The sequence below is a fragment of the Oncorhynchus mykiss genome, chromosome 26 (genome assembly GCF_013265735.2).
Source record: "Oncorhynchus mykiss isolate Arlee chromosome 26, USDA_OmykA_1.1, whole genome shotgun sequence".
In the NCBI taxonomy this organism is placed as follows: Eukaryota; Metazoa; Chordata; class Actinopteri; order Salmoniformes; family Salmonidae; genus Oncorhynchus; species Oncorhynchus mykiss.
Window position 1 is genome coordinate 16999679 of NC_048590.1, and position 24990 is coordinate 17024668.

A 24990-nucleotide genomic window follows, 5' to 3' on the forward strand; every position below is an offset into this window, starting at 1 on the left:
TAGAGCTGTCACTTTCAAGGAGTGAGACTCTAACCCAGAAGCGTATAATAAATCCCACTATGCCCTCCGACAAACCATCAAACAGGCAAGGCATCAATACAGGACTAAGATCGAATCGTATTACACCGGCTCTGACGCCCGTCGGATGTGGCAGGGCTTGCAAACCATTACAGACTACAAAGAGAAGCAAAGCCGAGAGCTGCCACAGTGACACAAGCCTACATAAGAGCTGAACCGCTTTTAGGCAAATAACAATGAAACATGCATGAAAGCACCAGATGTTTCCCGTACGATTGTGTGTTCACGCTCTCCGCAGTCAATGTGAGTAAGACTGCAAAGCCAGACGGATTACCAGGACGTGTACTGTGAGCAACGCGCTGAACAACTGACAAGTGTCTTCACTGACGTTTTCAACCTCTCCCTGTTCAAGTCTGTAATACCAACATGTTTTAAGCAGACTACCATAGTCCATGTGCCCAAGAACACTAAGGTAACCTGCCTAAATGACTTCCGACACGTAGCACTCATTTCTGTAGCCATGAAGTGCTATGAAAGGCTGGTGTGGCCCACATCAACACCATTATCCAAGAAACCCTAGACCCACTCCAATTTGCATACCGCCCCAATAGATCCACAGATGATTCAATCTCTATTGCACTCCACACTGCCCTTTCCCACTTGGACAAAAGGAACACCTATGTGAGAATGCTATTCACATTGACTACAGCTCAGCATTCAACACCATAGTGCCATCAAAGCTCTTCAAAAAGCTAAGGACCCTGGGACTAAACACCTCCCTCTGCAACTGGATCCTGGGTTTCCTGATGGGCCGCCCCCAGATGGTAAGGGTAGGTAACACATCCGGCACACTGATCCTCAACACAGGGGCCCCTCAGGGGTGCGTGCTCAGTTCCCTCCTGTACTCCCTGTTCATTCATGACTGCACGGTCAGAAACGACTCCAACACCATCATTAAGTTTGCCAATGACACAACAGTGGTAGGCCTGATCACCGACAACGACGAGACAGCCTATAGGGAGGATGTCAGAGACCTGGCCGTATGGTGCCAGGACAACAACCTCTCCCTCAACGTGAACAAGACAAAACAGATGATTGTGGACTACAGGAAAAGGAGGACCAAGCATGCCCCCATTCTCATCAACGGGGCTGTAATGGAGCAGGTTGAGAGCTTAAAGTACCTTGGTGTCTACATCACCAACAAACTAACATAGTGCAAGCACACCAAGTCAGTCATGTAGAGGGCATGACAAAACCTATTCCCCCTCAGGAGACTGAAAAGACTGAAAAGATTTGGCATGAGTCCTCAGATCCTCAAAAAGTTATATAGCTGCACCACCAAGAGCATCACTGCCTGGTATGCCAACTGCTCGGCCTCAGACCGCAAGGCACTACAGAGGGTAGTGCGTATGGCCCAGTACATCACTGGGGCCATGCTTCCTGCCTTTCAGAACCTCTATACCAGGCGGTGTCAGAGGAAGGCCCTAAAAATGGTCTAAGATTGCAGCCAGCCTATTCATAGTCTGTTCTCTCTGCTACCGCATGGCAAGTGGGACCGGAGCGCCAAGTCTAGGTCCAAGAGGCTTCTAAGCAGCTTCTACCCCCAAGCCATAAGACTCCTGAACATCTAATCAAATGACTACCCAGACTATTTGCATTCCCCCCCCTCTCTTTTATGCCGCTGCTGTTCTCTTATTATCTATGCATAGTCACTTTAATAACTCTACCTACATGAACATATTGCCTCAATTACAGTTGAAGTCGTAAGTTTACATACACCTTATCCAATTACATTTACACTCAGTTTTTCACAATTCCTGACATTTAATCCTCATAAAAATTCCCTGTCTTAGGTCAGTTAGGATCACCACTTTATTTTAAGAATGTGAAATTTCAGAATAATAGTAGAGAGAAGGATTTATTTCAGCTGTTATTTATTTCATCACATTCCCAGTGGGTCAGACGTTTACATACACTCAATTAGTATTTGGTAGCATTGCCTTTAAATTGGTTAACTTTGGTCAAATGTTACAGGTAGCCTTCCACATACTCCCACAATAAGTTGGGTGAATTTTGGCCCATTCCTCCTGACAGAGCTGGTGGAATGGCAGGTTTGTAGGCCTCCTTGCTCGCACACACTTTTTCAGTTCTGCCCACAAGTTTTCTGTATGTTTCAGGTCAGGGCTTTCTGATGGCCACTCCAATACCTTGACTTTGTTGTCCTTAAGCCATTTTTCCACAACTTTGGGAGTATGCTTGGGTCATTGCCCATTTGGAAGACCCATTTGCAACCAATCTTTAACTTCCTGACTGATGTCTTATATTCCTGACTGCTTCAATATATCCACATCATTTTCCATCTATTTTGTGAAGTCCACCAGTCCCTCCTGCAGGAGAGCACCCCCACAACATGATGCTGCCACCTCCGTGCTTCACGGTTGGGATGGTGTTATTTGGCTTGCAAGCTTCCCTCTTTTTCCTCCAAACATAATGATGGTCTTTATGGCCAAACAGTTCTATTTTTGTTTCATGAGACCGGAAGACATTTCTCTAAAAAGTACGATCTTTGTCCCCATGTGCAGTCGCAAACCGTAGTCTGGCTTTTTTATGGCGGTTTTGGAGCAGTGGCTTCTTCCTTGCTGAGTGACCTTGCAGGTTATGTCAATATAGGACTCGTTTTACTGTGGATATAGATACTTCTATATCTGTTTCCTACAGTATCGTCACAAGGTCCTTTGCTGTTGTTCTGGGATTTGCACTTTTTGCACCAATGTACAGTTTCTGATTGAGAGGGGGTTGGTTAAATACTTATTTCCCTCATTAAAATGTAAATCAATTTATAACATTTTTACGTGCGTTTTCTTGATTTTTTTGTTGTTATTCACTTTCACTGTTCAAATAAACCTACCATTAAAATTATAGACGGATAATTTCTTTGTCAGTGGGCAAACGTACAAAATCAGCAGGGGATCAAATACTTTTTTCTCAGAACGCGTCTCCTTTGTGGGTATGACGACAGCGTGGTCCCATCGTGTTTATACTTGAGCATATTGTTTGTACAGATGAATATGGTACCTTCAGGCGTTTGGAAATTGCTCCCAAGGATGAACCAGACTTGTGGAGGTCTACAATTTTTTTCTTGAGGCCTTGGCTGATTTCTTTGGATTTTTCCATGATGTCAAGCAAACAAACAATAATTGTTTGAGAAATTACTTGTGTCATGTACAAAGTAGATGACCTAACTGACTTGCCAAAACTATAGTTTGTTAACAAGAAATGTGTGTAGTGGTTGAAAAACGAGGTTTAACTTTTTATGGCTGCAGGGGCATTATTGAGTAGCTTGGATGAAAAGGTGCCCATTGTAAACGGCCAGCTCCTCAGTCTCAGTTGCTAATATATGCATATTATTATTAGTATTGGATAGAAAACACTCTAAAGTTTCCAAAACTGTCAAAATATTGTCTGTGAGTATAACAGAACTGATATTGCAGGAAAATCAAAGCAGGAAGTGGCTTCTATTTTGAAAACTCCAAGTTCCATAGCCTCCCTTTGCTCCATCCAAGGGATATGAACCAGATTCCTTTTCCTATTGCTTCCTCAAGGTGTCAACAGTCTTCAGACAGAGTTTCAGGATTTTATTTTAAAAATGAGCCAGAACGATAACATCGCATCAAGTGGTCACATGAGTTTTGCTCTCGCAACAGAGTTTGGATAGGTATTGCTTTTCCCTCTCCTACTATGAAAGATATTTGCGGTTGATATATTATCGATTATATATTTTAAAAACAACCTGAGGATTGATTATAAAAAACGTTTGGCATGTTTCTGTGGACATTATGGAAACTATTTGGAATTTGTCTGCGTTGTCGTGACCGCTCTTTCCTGTGAATTTCTGAACATAACGAGGGCAAACAAAGGGAGGTATTTTGGATCTAAAAATATTCTTTATGGAACAAAAGGAACATTTGTTGTGTAACTGGTGGTCTCGTGAGTGAAAGCATCCGAAGATCATCAAAGGTAAACAATGAATTTGATTGCTTTTCTGATTTTCGTGACCGAGCTACCTGATGCGAAGTGTACTTAATGTTTTATCGTGCGATCGATAAACTTACACAAACGCTTGGATTGCTTTTGCTGTAAAGCATCATTTCAAAATCTGACACGACAGGTGGATTAACAAAAGACTAAGCTGTGTTTTGCAATATTGCACTTGTGATTTCATGAATATAAATATTTATAGTAATATTTATTGTATGCTATTCAGCGGTTGTTGATGACACTTATCCCGATATCGGGATTGCAGCCATAACAAGTTAATGGCGCCAACCTAAGTGTATGTAAACTTCCGACTTCAACTGTAGCTCGACTAACCGGTGCTCCCGCACATTGACTCTGTACCGGTACCCCCCTGTATATAATCTCGCTATTGTTATTTTACTGCTGCTCTTTAATCACTTGTTCCTTTTATTTCTTATTTCGTATTTTTTAAACTGCATTGTTGATCAATGTCAGTATATTGATCTATGTCATATTCAGTGACAGTATCCAAAGCCAGCTAACAAGAGTTGTTTGATATGAAATAAAATATAGAATTGTATCTCCCTCCAAGGTCTTGCATGAGATGAATGTTTTCTCTTTTCGTATTGATTTGTTTTTCTTTGTGATTTATATCTGAAATTAAAGAGTGGGGGTTCTGAGATTAAAAGAGACGCTAAAATGTACATTTGCATGCCTATAAAAAAAAACGAATTAGGTTTCTTAATTATTTAGGAACTTTAAAAGTGGTGTGTGTAGGTGTGTCCATTTTTGTAATGTGATCCACTACCCAATTTCTTTGTCAGGGACCTACTATGAAAGGGCCTGAAAACTTTTGATTAATGAATTGATTGATACATTTTTCACTGATACAACAGTAATCTGATTATATTTCGTAATTAAAAAGTAATTAGCTGTTCTGAGAAATATGTTGAAAAAGTTCAACTACCTTAAATCAGGTGCAAATAAGCACATTTCACATTCATTTGTGTTAACACATTGCTGACTAGTTTTTTGAGCAGATAATTAAATATTTGACTTATCATTGGGAATGGAAAGATTGCAGTGTCAGTTCCATTGACTCACTTGCCCCAGTCTGCTGCCCCCACATAACTGTGACAAGTCTAAATGAAACTTGAGATAGATGGAGTATTCTATTGAGTCCTAGAAGACCTAGTTTAAAAAAATATTAGACCTTCAAAGAGGCCACCCAAATCAATTCCCTGAGGTAGCGCTGTGTGTGCCTGTGTGTATGTGTGTAAATCCCCTGACTGAACTGACCTGGCCTGCATCTTCAATGATCAACCAGAACAAATTATTGCAGGGTGGACCTTTGGGGACCAGCACGACCCAAAAATTCCCCCTGCTTATACATGTGTAGGGTAAAGATGCATTGCAGATATATAAGACCATTTTCAGTGTCACCCAACCCAAGCTGGTACACAGCAACTGATGCAATAGTCCATTATTGTGTAGAAGTTTTACAATAAACTGAGCAAGGAAGTGAAACATTATTCCACAGTGAACAGGAATCTCTCGCCATAATCTTTTTCTTTCACGTAAGCAAGGCCAGCTAATTTGTTCATCACTTAAATTGCATACGATTCTACAGTGTTCGAATTTCGAACTTCCCTTGACATTATACACTCCATCATTCTGTTATTTCCTCTTTGGAGACAGCATTATTTTTTGGACATTCATTTAAATACTGTTTATGAATAACGCATCAAAGGATATAATGACATTTAAAGAAAAAAATCCACCCCACTATCTTTGCTATTTGTTTCATTAGACTATTGTTCATTTATTCCCATAATGTTTCGTATGTCAACAATCAAGTTTTCAATATACAGAAATACAGCCAGAAATTTATCAAGTAAGAATTTTGCTAGTCTCCCGGGTGGTGCAGTGGTTAAGGGCGCTGTACTGCAGCCACCAGAGACTCTGGATATCCCTACCGGCCGTGACCAGGAGGTCCGTGGGGCGACGCACAATTGGCCTAGTGTCGTCCGGGTTAGGGAGGGTTTGGCCGGTAGGGATATCCTTGTCTCATCGTGCACCAGCGACTCCTGTGGCGGGCCGGGCGTTTCCTCCGACACATTGGTGCGGCTGGCTGGATGCTCGCTGTGTTAAGAAGCAGTGTGGCTTGGTTGGGTTGTGTATCGGAGGACGCATGACTTTCAACCTTCGTCTCTCCTGAGCCCGTACGGGAGTTGTTGTTTGAATGCTAAATGACGAGACAGAGGCATTGATGCGAGTAACCAGTCTTGTTCAGTACATCACAACACATCCGGGTATCTCAAGCACCCCGGTAAAACACAAGAGTTGCAGTAATGAACATTTACCAACAGATGGCATCACTGTGCCATCTTACACCCATAACATCTTCCCTTTAATAAAATAGGACAGGAGGTGTCAATTCACTAACAAAACAAACCTAGTAACAATTTCCAACATGAACAGTTTAGTATTTTTTTTTTTTTTTTTTTTTCCAGAACAACAACACATTTTGATATTCTCTTCACTTTTATCTCTGTCAACAATCCCTGATGGGAAACCTACAGATTAAGTCTTTTTGGTGGCTGGGACAGACGCCCGCATCGTGAAAAGACAGGGGGCTTGTCTGCGAGGACTGCGGGTTCCCGCACAGGCGTGTCACCTGAATGTCTAAGGGGAGAATTGATGGGTGAGGGAGCGGCCGACCTGTGATCCCCTGGCTCTTCGCCCAGTGCCTCAGGCCCCATGTGACTTGCTGGGGTTCTGTCTTTTGTCATGCGACCCCTTTGACCATCAGGGTTCTGAGTAGGTGCTGGCTCAGCAATCCGAAGGTCAACCCTGTTACGACGGTACAGTGATCCATTCACTTCGACCAAGTAGGAGCGTGGTGCCACTTTCTGTACACAGGATCCAAGTCTCCAGAGGCCTGCCCGGTCCCCTGGTAGTGGCTTCATTCGCACCGTTTCACCCACCCTGAGCTCAGGTAAGTCTTTTGCTGATTTGTCGTAGATTAACTTGGAGACCTGTCTTCTGTGACGTAGCTTCACCAGCACGTCTGTCACCACACATGGCTCCAGGAGAGTGCTGGCTACTGGCAGAGCTGCTTTTAAGCGCCGTGCCATGAGGCGCTGTGCCGGGCTGCTGTCCATGCCTTCTGTCGGGGTATTGCGCCACTGCAGGATTGCTTTCCAGGCATCTTTGCCCTCTCGCAGAGCCTTTTTGCAGAGGTTCTTTGCGATTTTTACTGCGGACTCTGCCTTCCCATTAGCTTTTGGGTGTCGTGGTGATGAAGTGACGTGCTCGAATCCCCATCCTGCAGCAAATTTTCGGAACTCAACTCCTGAGAATTGGGGTCCATTGTCTGAAATTACCCTATCTGGCTGTCCATAGCGGGCAAACTGAGCCTTGCAGCGTTTGATCGTTGTCTCTGCTGAGAGGTCGGGGAGGAGGTCGATCTCCCAAAAGTCTGAGTAATGATCGACTACCAGCAGAAAGTCTTTGCCACTGTGCTGGAAGAGATCTAGACTTACTATCTGCCAGGGGCGCATCGGTAGCTCGTGGGACATCATCGTCTCTCTCTGTTGCTCAATGGCATATTCATTGCAGATTGTGCATTTACTGACATAGTCTTTAATTTCACTCTGCATTCCTGGCCAATACAGTGTGTCACGTGCTTGTCTGTAACAGGCCTCACCTCCTATGTGACTTGAGTGCACGCGTGCCAACATCTCAGGGCGCAGAGACCGGGGAATAACGACTCTCTGACTCTTGAATATCACTCCGTTTTGAACACTGAGCTCCTCTTTGATTGGCCAATATTCTCTGACGGCTAAAGCAGTTTCTTCCCTGCAGTCGGGCCAGCCCATCAGAATCACAGACCTCAATGCCTGGAGTTGCCCGTCCCTGTCTGTGTGCTGTCTGATTTGTATAAAGCGCTGGTCCGTAACATTAAGGTAGTCAGCCTGGTTGATGTGTTCAACATCCACTTGCTCTGTTTGCAAGCTGCACACTGCGTGTTGTTCATGCATGGAGCGTGTGTGAGTGCCTGATGCAGTAGCCCTGCTGAGCGTGTCACTCACATACATCTCTGGCCCTGGCTTATACACCACCTTGAGGTTGTAGTTTTGTAGGGCCAGTAGCATGCTCTGCAGTCGTTTTGGGGCATTCAGGAGAGGCTTGCTGAATATAGCAATAAGGGGCTTGTGATCGGTCTCTGCGGTAATATTGTCGCGCCCGTACAGGTAGTGGTGGAAGCGTTGGCATGCAAACACAATGCTGAGGCACTCCTTCTCTATCTGGGCATAGTTCTGCTCTGTTGGGGTGAGTGCCCTAGAGGCGAATGCCACAGGCTGGCCCTCCTGCATGAGGCAACAGCCAAGTCCATACTGGCTTGAGTCACTCTGAATCGTGACAGGTTTTGACACATTGTAGTATCGCAGTACAGGTGTCTGGGTGACCAGTTGTTTTATTTCCCTCACCGCTGCGTCATGTTTTGGGAGCCAATGCCAGATGGTGTCCTTGTCCATGAGCCTCCTCAGTGGCTCACACACTTCAGAGAGCCGCGGTAGGAATTTGGCCAGGTAGGTGACGAATCCGACGAAGCGCTGCACTCCCTTCACGTCAGATGGGTGGGGCATTTCCAAGACAGCCTTCACTTTTTCAGGATCCGCCTTCAATCCGGTGGAGGACAAGATGTGCCCATGAAAGCGGACCTCTGGCACTTTAAACTGAAGCTTTTTTATGCTTAGCCTTAGCTTGACCTGTCTGCATCTGACCATCAGGGCCAGCAGCTTGGCGTCATGGTCACATTCTGCCTCCTCATCACTGTCCCCACAGCCCACTACGAGAATGTCATCTGCTATGGGTTCCACGCCACTAAGTCCCATCAACAGCTCATGCTGTTTCCGCTGATACACCTCTGGAGCCACGGAGACACCAAACGGAAGCTTCAACCACCTCTTCCTGCCCCAGGGTGTCCAAAAGGTGGTCATGTAGCTGCTGGGCTCGTCGAGCTTGCACTGCAGAAAGGCATCTCTGGCATCCACGAGCGTGAAGACTCTGGCCTTTGGGAGCTTGTAAAGAACATCCTCCAACGTGGGCATAATGTAATGTGAACGTCGCAGAGCCCGGTTGAGGTGTTTAGGATCAATGCATATCCGTAGCTTGTCTGGTTTCTTGACGATAACCATATTACTTATCCAGTCCGTAGGCTCGGTGACGGATATGATGTGGCCATCTGCTTCGTATTTGTCAAGCTGAGCCTTCGTAGCTGCTTTCATGGCCACTGGTACATTGCGGGGTGCACACTGGACAGGCTGGATTTCTGCGTCCAACTCAAAGTGGACTTCCCCAGGAACTGACTCGACCGGTGCGTTGAAGACATCATGGTACTTGCTTAGGAGTGTCTCCTTGCTCAGGGGCCCAGCCTGGACTTTGTCTATAATGTTAAGATCAGCTGGGATGGTGAAGTTAATAAGTCCAAGGCGCTCGCATGTAGAACCTGACAGTAATGGCTGTTGACTAGCCTCAACTATTTCAAACTCAAGGGTGTATTTCTGGCCACGTAAAACACACTCTGTCACAAACAGGCCTAAAGAGGTCATGAACTGGCCTGAATACAGTTTCAGCTTGGTGCTACTCTGTGTGAGTTTGTCTCTGGGCGCAAGCCTCCTTTTGTCTTTAAGGCTCATAACGTTGCATGTGGCCCCTGAATCTAGCTGGCATTGCTGTGGTTTATTATTAAGTAGCAGAGTGACAAACCACTTTTGTCCTTTTGCCCTCACTGCCCCTATGCACTCGCTAGCATATACATCCTCTGTGCTGTCGTTCCCTTCATCTGTGTTTGTTTCCATGGAGTGCACTTTACCCTCCTTTCTCTTGCTTTTCATGCAGACCCTTGCGAAGTGATTAGCTGTACCACAGGATTTGCATATTTTTCCATAGGCTGGGCAGTGTTCTTTTCCTCGTCCATGAGAAATGCCACAATATCGGCATGTATTGGGGTTGTCTACTGCAGAGTTGGCTGTAGTATTAGCATTAGCTGTGGCAAAGGGGAATTTCTTTACTGGCTGCCTGAATGTAGCATTTACATTGTCCGTATGTTGCCTTTCTAGCTCCATGGACCTCATCCGTATATCAGTAAGCTCTGCTGCACGGCATGTCTCCACTGCCAAGGCCAGCGTCAGGTCACGTTCTCTCAGCAAACGTCTGCGGGTGCCCTCATCCGTTATGCCAAGCACAATCGTATCTCTGATCAGTTCATCTCTTAAAGCACCATAGTCACATGTAGCTGCCTTTTCCCTTAACCTAGTGACAAAGCTGTCAATGGACTCCCCGTCCTCCTGTTTGCAACGACCGAAAACATAACGCTCGTAGATGACGTTCTTTGCTGGCGTAAAGTAATGTTCAAGAGCATCAAGAATAGCTATAGCGTTACCTTGCTGTGCTGCTGTTAGGTTCAGGTTGTGTTTGTATACGTGTCGGCATTCAGTTCCCATTATAGTCCTCAAAGTGGCAGCCACTACCTCATCTTCCTTTTCCAGAAGTCCCGTTGCTAGCGCATAGTCCTCCCATTCACCTCTAAACGTATCCCAGTTCGTGCTCCAATCCCCGCTGAGCTTCATAACGGCGGGAGGGGGAATGTTCGCTGCCATGTCTAACCGGTGCTAACAACACTGAAGCTAACTAGCAAACTCACTCTAGCTTAAGGCCAATTCCGGGCGAAATTTTACACAAATAAGCATTTGTTTGTAAACCAGAGCAGGTGACTCTAATTTGCGGAAAGCATGGTTAGTTATCCGACTCTGACACCATGTTTGAATGCTAAATGACGAGACAGAGGCATTGATGCGAGTAACCAGTCTTGTTCAGTACATCACAACACATCCGGGTATCTCAAGCACCCCGGTAAAACACAAGAGTTGCAGTAATGAACATTTACCAACAGATGGCATCACTGTGCCATCTTACACCCATAACAGTTGTAGCAATGAGACAAGATAGTAGCTACTAAAAGCAATTGGATACCATGAAAAAGGGTTAAAAATAAATAAAATAAATACAAAAAAAAAAAAGATTGTAAATTTGCTAGGACTGTTTGGGAATGGTTTGACTCGGGTGGGGGGAATATTTAAAACGTCCTGTTATTGGAAGAGGTTTGGAACGCTCTTTCTTATTGGTCTATTTACTGCCTGGCGATCACTCCATTACACCAACAGCTTTTACCAACAGCTCCAACAGCTTTTACACTAAAATGGCATTTATCGTAAGATTCACAATTTCACAGTATTATTCCAACCTCATAGTGTGGAAGTATATTGTAATGAAAGCAGCAAGGAGCAGGTCTCGAACCCTCTACCTTCTAGCCCGCGGTCCGGCGCGCTATCGACTGTGCCGCAAAAGCATGCTCGTGCGGCAGGGTCGATTTCCGCGCTTATAAACCCAGGGTCGTTACAATATATAAAACACAGGAAAATCGTGTTCGCCCCGGCGCCTTTGCTATTGTTTTGTAGACAAAACAGAGGTGGGGAGAGTCCAAATCGCAGTACATATTCTACTGTTCTATTGATCGTGCAATGATGTCCGAGAGAGGAAAAATAAAAACTGTTCGCAGTTTGTAGTAACTTCTTAGACGTTGTAATATCCCAAATGGATGTGGCTGTTTCACCATTAAGGATTCCAGCTTTAAGCCTATCTTAAGGTGTACACCAAATGTACTTGCTTGGAGGTGAGAGCTTGTCAGCATTCGGTCTGCTCTCTCCTCGGTCATGCACACTCTGAATCGTTTTCACAGTAGACGTTCAACATGAAACCATCTTCCCAGCTGTGGCCGCGTCTCGAAACGGCATACTTTATTTAATAACACTTGGCCCGAGCCGTCTAGACGCGCAGCCTGCATTAAAGTGTCACCCAGCGAAGGGAAGAAAAAAAAACCTAGGGGGAAAATCGCTTTTTCAGGCAACTTCAATATCCGGACTGTGTATGTGCGCACCATATCACTTCTGTGCCTTTAATAAATACGCCCTGGTACACAAAGAGACAAGGAGCGCCTTGCTCCTTCCCGCCTGATTTACACACGAGTTGTGACTCACTCTCCCTTCCCGTGATAGGAGGCAGAAGCTCTCAACTGGGTCCTATTTTACAAAGAGGGTGTTAAAAAGATAGATTTGAGCAAGGTTGCCAGCTCCAATGAAATCTTTGACATAGTGTTTTCGAATTCAGCTCCCACTAACATCCAGTTCCTGTAATGTGTTGTGAGCCCCTGTGCAAATCTTGTGTTCCAATCAAGCTGAATGCCGTTACACTCTTTTCTTTGAAAGGCACACATGCCAAACATAAAAATCTACACAGTATCTCTCTATTGAGGCTATAGATAATACACTTCCACTGTGTGGGAGAGAGAGAACACCTTTTCAGTCGAATACATTTGAAAACGACTACAAAATTAATTTGGGCTGCTGCAAAGGCAGTACACACCTACAAACCAGGCAGAAATGTGTAGGATGAGAAAGTCAGAGCAAGTAACATTCAGCCTTATATTCCGTTGAAATCCGCTGTTAACTCTTATTCATTTAGAATGCTGTTACGGCCTTGTAAAACATGTGCCATATAGAATAGACTGTAGTATGATTATTCTATACTCTTTTATATGGTTGTATGATGTCAATATCTTCTCAGTGTGCCAATGTGGAAAGAAAGCAAACAAACACATATGTATATGTGAGGTTTGCCAGAGCATGTGAGGTTTTGCAAGCCTTTCGAGTTAAAGCTCACATCTTTCACTCCTACTAATTAAAAATTGATCCTGCTGTCGCAGAAGGACGATAACTGCGTCCATGAACCCAGACACACAATGGAAAACTGTCACGACTTCCGTTGAAGTCGGTTCCTCTCCTTGTCCGGGGGGCGTTCGGCGGTTGACGTCACCGGCTTTCTAGCCATCGCCGCTCCATTTTTCATGTATCCATTTGTTTTGTCTTGTTCCCTGCACACCTGGTTTTCATTCCCCAATCAATTCATATGTATTTATTCCTCTGTTCCCCATCATGTCTTTGTGTAGGATTGTTTGTGTTTCGTGTATTTTGATATTGTGGATATTGTTACACGCATTACTTTTTGTCCATGTTCCGTGTTTTGAGCATATTATGTTCCGTGTTGAGTTATTTTGTGCTGTCATTTTGACCGGAATAAAAAGTGTGCCTGTTCACTACACTCTGCTCTCCTGCACCTGACTTCACCTCCAATACACACTCCGAACAAAAACGACTAAATATGAAATGCATTATTTGAGAATGGTGGACAAAAACGGGTTGGATAGAGCACGATAACAGAGCATCAGTGTAATAGGCCGTAGTGGTAAGATGGGATAAAAAGGGGATGATGCGAGCAACCAAAGCTTCGTGGTCAGACCACATGAGTATTTCTCGGTTTGTAAATAAGTAAAGGCTGTATAATCGCCTTAGACACACACCACAATAAGCAGATGTGTTTGGAAGCAGCACTACATCTCGAGAAAAACATTTGCCTCCCATGAATTCTGTTACTTTGCAGAGAGAGTGGAATAGCCAGGAAAAATACAATGCATTGTGGTCCTGCCTAATCACATGTAAGTGTGGAATAATGACCGATCAAAGATGTGTTTTGAGATCTACTGCATTGCATTGGGGTTTTACAGCACCACTGATCTACAAATCATGATTCTGCTCCTCACCTTGCTCAAACTGATCCCCTCAAGCAAGCCGGTTATCTATGGCAGTGGTTCTCAAACATCTCCTCGGGGACCCCCAGCCAGTCCTTGTATTTGATCTATTTCAGGATTTTCAAAGCTAGCACACCTGATTCAACTTGTCAACTAATCATCAAGTCTTTGACTAGGTCAGTCAGGTGAGCAAGTTCAGGGCTACAACAACATTGTGAAATGTCTGGGGGTCCCAGAGGAGAGGTTAGAGAAGCAATGATCTACATATGAGAGCTATCGTGGCTCTGTGGGACTTTCTGACCAATAGCAAAGGAAGAAGTGAAGTTGGCAATAGGCAAGCACATGCACCTGATTCACATCAAGGGCAATCAGTGAAGCTTCTGCCCCACTTACAAGTGTAATTCAGAGAGAGGGAAGAAGAATGAGCCGAGAGGGGAGGAAGGAGAGAGCGAGTGAGTGAGAGAGGGTGGGGAATTTGGAATTGGATGACGGATGGGACTTGATTACTGGTTAACGACACTGCTGGTGCTCCATTCCGTTTTGGATGACAAATCCTCTGGGGGTGGGATGATCAATTTAGAGTAGGCAAGACCCTGTTTGACTCCATTGTTTAGGCACAGTCGGGCATGTGTCTGGGAGTGCTTTGAGTTTGTTTTCTGTCACTTATTTGCTACAGTGATTTGCCACTTCACCAACTCCTCAATAAAATCCCCCCAATCAGGCTTTTCATTAAATTTGTTTGTGTTCCACTGGTCTACTGTGTAGAACACCGTCGCAAGGTTAGATGTCTCTTCTCCACACTATCTTGGCAGAGTTGCAAGACGGACATGATGAAATGCAAAGTCGAGCATGCAATATGGATCTTTTCACAAAAATCGCAGCTTAACAACGAGGAAAAGGCTCAGAAAGGATGACTGACACGCTGAAATGAAACTCTTGACAGGTTTGAAATTGACATTCACACATCAACAAACATTCTGAATTCTAAACATCAGGGAGGAGTGGGCTAAGATGAGAGACCATACATTACTGTTATGAAGAGAATATGTGGTTCTATTACATTGATGTGTAATATAAATTGTTGTTCAACGGTGACCCAACCCCTCAAACAAACCACATCTTTAATAACTGTCCTACTCAGATATTCCAAGAGGAGCTATCTTACATGCTGAGAATACAGCATTGTTTTGCCTCCAGTTTTTAAGCATCTGTGAGACTGTCGTGTAGTTTCTCTTTTACATTGCATGGAATGTGAGCTGACTGAATTAAAGCCAAAAAACAACAATATATACATTGATTAGGCTGGTCTGAGAATTTCAAGTTGAATATAGATGCTTTGTCCATCAACGCCAATGTCTGTCAGATATTGACATTTTCTCCAGAAATATGGGCACGTTAATTACCTCAATCCTAACCTCGAAAAGCCCTTACTTCTCCCTAACCCCATCCTTCACCTCAACCACAAACTTAAATTCAGAATCATAACCCTCACAATGATGGAAATAAGATGAAATTGGAGGGTTTGATAAAAATATAAAATATGGCATAGTCAGTTCTTTCAAAACGTCAATACGAGATGTTGGCCTACCCAAATACTGCACATTTATCTGACCTTTCCCCAAAATGTCTGCATGCGATGAAAAAGGCATCACACCAAAAAAGCTCTCTTATTTGTCCTCTATAGCCCATCAAAGTCAGTTCAACCTGGAATATAAAACAAACCAACATTCAACGATTCACAACATTCTTGTTAAATAATTCCCATTGCTTCAATGTCAAATTCATTATGAACGGCATAAAACCTTTGACTACACTAGCACAGACCCTACCAGACAACACCGTCTGACATACATTTGATTAAATTAGCAGCTACTGTGTTGCTTTTTCTTTCACAGCATTGTTAACAGGAATCCAAACACGTTACAGTGTAACAACACCGCAATTTTATTCTAAAATCTAGTTCATGTTTTTAATAAGAACCTCGACAACGGGAAAAAGTCCAACCCTATCTGCATAACATGTTCATAACAATAGACATAAAATATACTCTGCCAGCCCCACAAAACTAGATCCTTCACATCAAGCCCCAGGCGTGTTTTTATTTTACACCATGCTTGTCAACATGCTGAATTAATAGATGAAGGAATCCATACACCCATAGTGTGGAAGTGCCCATGATGTTTTCAAGCTAATGGAAAGATATAAGCCCCTGAATTTGAATTACAGTTCTACAAACTCCTTGCATCCAGAGAATCAACAGTGGTATGCCAAATGCTTTCGATCTCGCTGAGAAACCCAGTGTTGACGTCTCTCATTTATAGCTGCTGTGTGATCACAATAAAGACAACCAACCATTTGGGAAGTTTTACATTAGAGGAGATGTTTGCACTTTGAGTGACTCACGTTGTGGTTTTTGTTGACTTTTGCTGTATGGGAATCATCTTGCCTTGGTGAGTCCTCCTTCTGCAGCAGCAGTGTAGCACAAACATTTTAATTAAGGCAGATAGATTACCAATAAACAAAAAAGTCTTTGTCTCATTTCAAAGAGCAGCGCAACATTCAGAATCAATCTAAATTCATCACACTCGGAGCACCTGCTTTCACAACTGCGCGGGGGTCCTGGCTGATGAGAGAGAGACGACAACGGACAGCAATCTGACAGAAGCATCCAAGTCAAAAGACCTCCTCTCGATTTAGCTGTGCGAAGCAGGCCAAAAAGCCACCGTAGGTCACTTCAAGGCTCCACACCCCCACACAAAGCAATTTTCCCAGAGGACCAAATCCACTTGTGCCCAGACAAACGTTAGTGGAAACAGGCTAATGCAATGTTACTTGTGCCAACCTGGGCGAGCCTGGGGGGGGGGGGGTCACGTATTAGCAGGGCTCGACATTAACGTGCGTTCCCTTGTCCGGGAAAACAACCCCAAAAAATGTTGGGCAAGCAGAATATAGATTTACTTTGATCAGAATTGGATCAGTGTCCTCTGGATGCAGTTTTGCACGCTCTTCTCCCAATTACTGCACAGTGCATCGGGGTAGAATTGCATTGAACTGACAGGCACAAGAGGTCTTTTTCAATTACCTTTTGTGATCAAAGTGCAGAGCCATGTGTAAACTCGTGTGCACATCCGTTGTCATTCCTCGCTAGCTTGTGAATTATTTGCCCAATTAAAGCACATTTCTGGTCAGCAAATAGTGTTCGTATGGCCATGAAAATCATGGAAAAGTTCATGTGTGAATCACATGCTTGTGTGTCAGTGCGAGTGGGCCTAAGGAGTGGGAGAGAGACATTGCAGCAGCAGATTGTCTGTTGTCTATTAGATAGACAATTCAAAACACACTGTGCTGCCTGGTTAGTTATCTCGGCAGTTAACTTTCCAGCAATTAGCATATACACTGAATGCAACAGTTCTGCACATAATTTGAGAGAAATTAGCTTTTTTGTGCGTATGGGACATTTCTGGGATCTTTTATTTCAGCTCATGAAGCATGGGACCAACGCTTTACATGTCCCATTTCTATATTTTTGTTCAGTTTATTAATGTCATCGTGTCACGTTCGCGAGGAGAGGCGGACCAAGATGCAGCGTGATATTGGGTTCCACATCTTTTAACCCGTGAAACACACAAAAAAAATCAAACAAAGGGCAAACGACACGTGAAGACAATGACGTGCTCACAGGCAACGACACGTAAACAAAGATCCCACAAAACAGCTGCCTAAATATGATCCCCAATCAGAGACAACGATAAACAGCTGCCTCTGATTGGGTACCATACCAGGCCAACAGAAACAAACACACTAGATTACCCACCCTAGTCACACCCCGACCTAACCAAATTAGAGAATAAAAAGGCTCTCTATGGTCAGGGCGTGACACAGTCATGTCCGGTGTCCTAAAAAAAGAATTCACTGGCACTCCCGCAAATGGCCGACATGCAATTGATGAACAGGGGTGCGTTAATCAACCAATGCAGCAAACTCCGGTTGTAAAACAAGTCCCTCAAGCGCTCAATATTGGGAGGTGAGAAATAAAGACAAAAAGTATTTGGTTGTAATTGTAATGTTGCCATATTTTATAGGCCACTAAGGGTGAACCACCATCCGCCAAGAGCGCCTTAGTGGTTCCTTGCGTCATACCCTTTTTACAGGATTGTGTGAACAGTCAGTCCCACTTGTCCAAAGGACAAGTGGCTTAAAAAGTGAATGTCAAGCCCTGATTATAGTAAATGAACACTAATGCCTAGAGTAATTTAGTCTTACATTAACTAAATTGCCTAGTCTCATGGCTAGCTTAACAAACTCAAGCTTATATACATGATTAACACTTTAATATTTTATTTGTACTTAACCTTTATTTTATCAGGGAGTCATACCGAGACCAAGGTCTCTTTTACAGATTAGCCCTAAAATATAAATACAAAATGCAAGCAGAAAGAAAAACCTCGGTCATAAAAAATAAAACACATTCATCAGTAATAAGGTCCTCAAATCAACTTTCTGAATTACCCTCGAGGCACCAGAACATCAAATGTAAGAACATGTTTTAGATTGCACCTTATTTGTGGAACAAGAAAGCTGATTTAACTCAGAGACCAAAGGAATTTCCAGAGTTAGCCATCCCTGAGACCGGGTGTGGTAACTCGTATGTCTAAAGTAGTAACGGTGTTAGGTACAGTGGGACTTTTAGTAAAAGGGCTTTATAAATAAATAAACATAAAAACGTAGCAATGTATCAACCGGCGTGACGTCAAAGGAGGCACACCAACTTTCTATTAAAGCGTGACATCATGAACTTCAGCTAATGGCTTTAATGAAGTGGCAGCTGCGTTCATATAGATCAGTGGTTCCCAAACGTTTTATAGTCCCGTACCCCTTCAAACATTCAACCTCCAGCCTCAAATGTTGTTTTCTGCCATCATTGTAAGCCAGCCACACACACTATACGATACATTTATTAAACATAAGAATTGAGTGGGAGTTTGTCACAAACCCAGCTCGTGGGAAGTGACAGAGCACAAATTATTATTATAATCAATAATTTTGCTCTTTATTTAGCCATCTTACATAAAACCTTATTTGTTCATAAAAAAAGTGTGAATAACTCACCACAGGTTAATGAAAAGAGTGTGCTCTAAAGGATGCACATAACTCTACAATGTTGGGTTGTATTGGAGAGTCTGTCAAAACATTTTCCACAGTCTGCCTGTATTTAGTTTTCATGCTAGTGAGGGCCGAGAATCCACTCTCACACAGGTACCTGGTTGCAAAGGGCATCAGTATCTTAACAGCACAATTTGCCAAGGCAAGAAACTCTGAGCGCAGCCCAATCCAGAAATCTGGCAGTGGCTTCTGATTAAACTCTATTTTCACAGAACTGCTTGTTGCAATTTATATTGGTGTTACGTACGCCTCTAGGAAGAGGGAACGCAACACCCTGCTACAACTCAACTCCCCGTGGAGTGAAAGAGGTATGGGACTGTGGATGACAAAGGCAGAGACTTACCGCTTACTGGGAATTTATTCCTTCACACAGTAATTTGGGGAAAGGGGGCTGAACGGAAACAAAGAAAGTAAATGTCAAAGCCCCCTCTCCTACCTTACCTGCCTACCCACTACTTACCTAACGTGGCACCACCTGGTGCACTAACCAAAATACAGGGGGTGGTCCGCCTAGGTCTTACCTAGTGTGCATAGACAGTGAATACTATGCCCACGGGCCTCTTGCCTAACCACTCCCTAGGTGCCTTCCCCTCCCCCCCGGGGAACTAATGAAACAGAATAACACAAACAATGTCAATAAAATAAACTGCATCCTATTGACAAACACAGGACAGACTAATAAGCGCTCTCTCAGCAACAACCAACATAAGACATGCCAATCAGCTCTCTCAGCAACAACCAACATAGGACATGCCAATCAGCTCTCTCAGCAACAACCACAGAACATCATCTCTCTCAGCAACAACCAACACAGGACACACTAATCAGCGCTCTCAGCAGCAACCACAGAACATCATCTCTCTCAGCAACAACCAACACAGGCAACACTAATCATCCTCAGCTCTTTCTAAGAAACAACCGACACAGACTATCACCCTCAGCTCTCTCCTAACAAAGGAACACTGGCTTATATAGCTGGAGAAGGAGTCTGTAATGGGATACAGCTGTGTCCTCTGACGAGAGGGCAGGGTCAGCTCCAATTAGCAATGGGGCCGACCAATCAGCTGCTTGGGGGAATTTCAGGAAGCCATCCTGAAACACACATACAAACAAAACCACAACACAGAAACTGGGGAACGTAACAATTGGTAAGTGGACTGGAGCCAGTGCATGTAATGTTGCCATATTTTATAGGCCACTAAGGGTGAACAACCATCCGCCAACCTGCGTAGTTGCGCACCCAGCTCACTCAGGTGTTTCGAAATATCAAATTTAACGTTGTCCGTAAACTTGAGTTAATTTGCACACAAAAAAATCATACAATGGAAAGACCTGTGTGTTGTCCTTGTTAATGCAGACAGAAAAGAGCTCCAACTAATTAATCATAGCCTCAAATTTGTCCCACACATTGAATATAGTTGCGGAGAGTCCCTGTAATCCTAGATTCAGGTCATTCAGGCGAGAAAAAACATCACTCAGACAGGCCAGTTGTGTGAGAAACTCGTCATCGTGCAAGCAGTCAGACAAGTGAAAATTATGGTAAACTCAAAAAAACGTGTCAGTACTTTGCCCCTTGCATTACCACTCCACTATGTCTCCCTGTCATGGCTTTTGTGCCATCAGATCATATAGCAACACATCTTGACCACCAAATTCCATTTGATGTCCCAAAGCAGTCTAGTGCTTTAAAAATATCCTCTCCTGTTGTCCTGGTTTCCAGTAGTTTGCAGAAGAGGATGTCTTCCTTAATTGACCCCCCCCCCCCATAAACGTAACGGACATATACCAGGAGCTGTGCCAGGCTGTTGAGGCTGGTCCAAATGTCAGTTGTGAAGCTAATAGCAGTGACGCCCATAGCAAGTAGCTCATGGATGTGCGTTTCAACAATACTGTGTAACTGCGGTAGGGCAACATCTGAAAAATAGCGCCTACCTGGTAGTTGTGTACCGGGGCTCAAGGTGCTCGACCAGTCGGCGAAAGCCAGCATCATCCACCGCAGAGAACAGTTGATTGTCAAGGGCAATGAATTCCATTATCTTGGCGTTAATGGATTTTGCCTTTGAGTTGTCGCGCTGAAATGTTCTTACTCTTTCAAATGACTGCTCAACTTGAGCTTGTTTAGTTGTTGCAAGTGTGCGCTTAGTTTTTTTTCTGCTTTTGTTCGAAGTAGTCGCTGAACATCTGGGGGTGATTCACTTTCAAATTAGTAATTTAGTTTGTGGTATTGAAAGATTTCACTTTCTCCGCTCCTCGGGAAATAATAGCAGCACAAATGTTGCATATGGCCTTTTTGTTATCTTCCTTTGAAACTTCCAAATAGATCCACACAGCAGACATTGTGGGCCAGGTTAGGAATGCTGTGTTGCACATGTAACGTCATCTACCTACATTATACAGGTATGCACATCAGCTTTGATATCGGTTTTGCACATCGGCGTTAAACTACACATAGATGCCTGATTTAACACCATCAGTAGAAAAACATTATCTTCTATCTGTCAAGTAATTGTTAAACCAGTTATATGCAGCCTGGTCTAGGCCAATTGAGGAAAGCCTCTGAATTAGCAGTGAGTGACCAACAGTATCAAAAGCCTTTGACAGGTCAATGAAGAGGGCAGCACAATGTTGCCTTTTATCCATACAGTTAAGCACATCATTTATAACTAGGGATGCAGCAGAGATAGTGCTATGACCTGGTCTAAATCCAAACTGATGTACATTTAGAATACATTTAAAGGATTTTAATATTTTAACTAGGCAAGAAAGTTTCAAAAAAAATAGGCCGATTAATTATTTAGGTCATATGGGTCACCAGATATAATCGTCAGGTTAAAAATATGGGTTAATGATTGAGCAATCAGCAAAAATGGATCAAGCATATCTGCTCCCGTGGATTGGTGGAGTGCTGCAGAGATGTTTGTCCTGCTGGAAGGTTCTCCCATCTCCACAGAGGAACTCTGGAGCTCTGTCAGAGTGACTATCGGGTTCTTGATCACCTCCCTGACCAAGGCCCTCCTCCGATTGCTCAGTTTGGCCGGGCGGCCAGCTCTATGAAGAGTCTTGGTGGGTCTAGAATTCTTCCACTTCAGAATGATGGCGTCAACTGTGTTCTTGTGGAACTTCAACCATTCCCCAGATCTGTGCCTCGACACAATCCTGTCTCGGAGTTCTACAGACAATTCCTTCAACCTCATGGCTTGGTCTTTGCTCTGACATGCACTGTCAACTGTGAAACCTTATATAGACAGGTGTGTGCTTTTCCAAATCATGTCCAATCAATTTAATTTACCACAGGTGGACTCCAATCAAGTTGTAGAAACATCTAAAGGATGAGCAATGGAAACAGGATGCACCTGAGCTCGATTTGGAGTCTCATAGCATACTCATACTTAATGTAAATAAGGTATTTTTTTATTTTATTTAGAATACATTTGCTAAAATGTAGGGGGGGGAATCCCAGCAACACATAAATATGTATTCTGGTTTATGGACACATCTACAACCAGTGGCAAAAATGTATTTGGAACATAAATATTTAAAGATTGGGACGCCATGAAATTAGGCTTGACATATATAGCCACTCCCTCCCCCTTTCTGTAACGTCACATCTAAATACATTATAATAATGTACGTCAATGTTTTTTATCACAGAACCATTTCACCATGTTTCCCGAGAGAGCCAGAATGTCAGGACATGAGTCCTGTACCCAAATGTCAATTGTGTCCATTTTATTTTTAAGCTCATTCCCATGAGAGCCAGCAGGCATATTCAAGTACTATTACTAGGATTAGACGCCCTAATTCTTTTGAGTTATGTCATTATTGGAGCTTATGAGCTTATGTAAGACGTACAATCGTTGCCACCCACAACCATTTGCACAAGTGTGATTGTAAACAAATAATCAAAACTTCATGGCAGCTGACCTGGAGTGTGCTCACACAAGATTATAAGAGAAAAACATCAAACCACCATCAAGTGCTGAGTCAGTGTACAGTGAGCAGGAAAGCTGTGTAGCAAATGCCAAGACGAGCTACTAAAATATGTAATGCACTCAATGAAGGTGACTCAAATCCGCTCTTTTCAAGTGTATCACCGCCGAAAGCCATTAGTCTATGTGCCAATTGACTGGATCGTCGTTGATCTGAAATAATCGGAAGACATGTTTAGATAGAGAGAAAAAACATGAGGCGTGGAAGAAAACTTGTTGCTGAACCTACTTCTGGAGCCAGCCCATCATTTCTGAAGAACGTTGAAGATTTGTCTAAAACACTGAGACACCTCCTTGAGTTGTTACATTTGGTTAACTTGGGGGAAACGGATGGCCTGAGGGGAAACCGAATGAGTGCAGATCCCCCAATGGATTGGGATGGGAGGGCTAATGTTGTCTCACGAGAGCTTCAATCAACGAGTAAATGGAAAAGTTGATCTCACCTGCATGTACTGTCCAAATGTATACACGGCATAGTTTACCACAGGGGTTAACAAACGTTTTTGGTCCGCAACCCCATTTTGATATTCACATGTTTTTGGTGACCCCACCATAGAAATGAAGTGACGTAATCAACGGCCAATGTTTACGTTTTTAATTGGGGCTATGGCAGTCTATTACAAATCAGTCTGACAGTACCTTTGACAGTATTTCAATCTGAAAGAAGTATGGTTTGAAGTGACTGAAATGTACCAGAAAGCTATTGGGAAGTTCAGGAGATCATCAGAAGATGTGTAGAAAAGAACATCATCAATGTCCCCCCCCCCCCCCCCCCCCCCCCCTCCTGTATGTGTTCCTGATAATCTTATCGTTCAGTGATGGAATCATAATATTTTGTGGTTTAAACCGTTCAAAAGATAGGGACACATTTGTAGGAAGGAAACAAAACCGATCTGTTTATTACAACCGCATTTAGCAGCTACCGGAGGTTACTGACGTAACCCTGGTTCTATGAACCAAGCACAATTTTATTTAAAAAAATTCAGTTTCACTCACAACCCCATTTTCAAATTGTGACCCCTAATTTGGGAAACACTGTTTTAGACTGTGGGAATTCAATAGAATGCTTTACCTGCTTTGCCTCCTTAGGGCTGGGTAATTCTCAGGGGGGCCGAGTAATTTTTCCCACTTGAATCTCAGCATTCTGAAGAATGCTCTGAAATGCTCACGTATAGGTGGGAGGAGTGTTTTTTTCCCCATGAAGAATAATAAATAGGGGTTTGAAAGACAGACTCCGCGCTCACAATTCGACATGCGGTATCCAAACATTTCCTTTTCTTTTGAGTTTTGAGAGCAGACTGTGTGCACTTTGCCCATGTTCATTTGGAGCGGGTTCTATTTCTGCATTGTGCGGTCCGAAGAGAAAGGTTCAATCTTAAGTCTCTTCTTCTGTTTGCCAGATTGGCTTAGCATCAGCCTGTCTCCTACCATGGCCTCTTGAAACGCTCACTCATACAACACTCAGCTCATGCATAATAACAGACTGACTCAAAGGACCTTGCCGTAGCCTGACATAACTGTCTTTCCTGAGCTACACTGTAATACACAAACAGTGTTTCTTGGTTTGATCCCCCCCAGGCATTTGGATGCACTAGCTGAGCTCTCTACCAATCTGCCAGTATTGGTACTAGGAACCGGGATCTCTTGCACGTCGTACCTGTTTCAAATCAGTTTCCGTAATGTCAATGCGAAGACACATCTCACATTTCGCACCCCACTTGCGTTGAGTTTTGTTTGCCGTCTGTAGTTGCTCTAAAGTTGCTCTTAAATTGCTTGTCTGACGAATAAACCACAACTTGATTATGTTTGTTGAGGAAGGGCAGTGCTCTTGCACTCCCTTTGCCCCGAGGCACAGAAAGGTTTTAAATGGGGTTCATCATTCCTTTCACAGTCTCTAGCAAATACTTGTCGATGAATAGTAATGTTATAAGCAAACAGTCATATCTCTAAGCCAAATAAGGGTGAAGACCCTTTTGAAGTGACCGTTTGCATATGGGGTGAGGTGAGGTTGGGGTGCCTTGTGCAATCCCTAATTTAGTATAAAATATTATGCAGACTAATTTCTAGGCGTATGCTTTGTGGTCATGGCAA

The 24990-nt window shown here is 43.6% G+C and overlaps 1 protein-coding gene across 4 annotated transcripts in view; it reads right to left on the reverse strand.

Annotated features, from left to right (window-relative positions):
• Positions 1–24990, reverse strand: part of LOC110506306 (leucine zipper protein 2) — a 163130-nt gene that overhangs the window by 74438 nt on the left and 63702 nt on the right. The window contains exon 1 of one of the 4 annotated variants that reach the window (XM_036963552.1): positions 13760–13825. The exons of the other annotated variants lie outside the window; for them this stretch is intronic. The gene's annotated coding sequence lies outside the window, so the exon portion shown is untranslated. Of the gene's footprint in view, positions 1–13759; positions 13826–24990 lie in introns of those variants that run through there. 4 annotated transcript variants of the gene reach the window in all.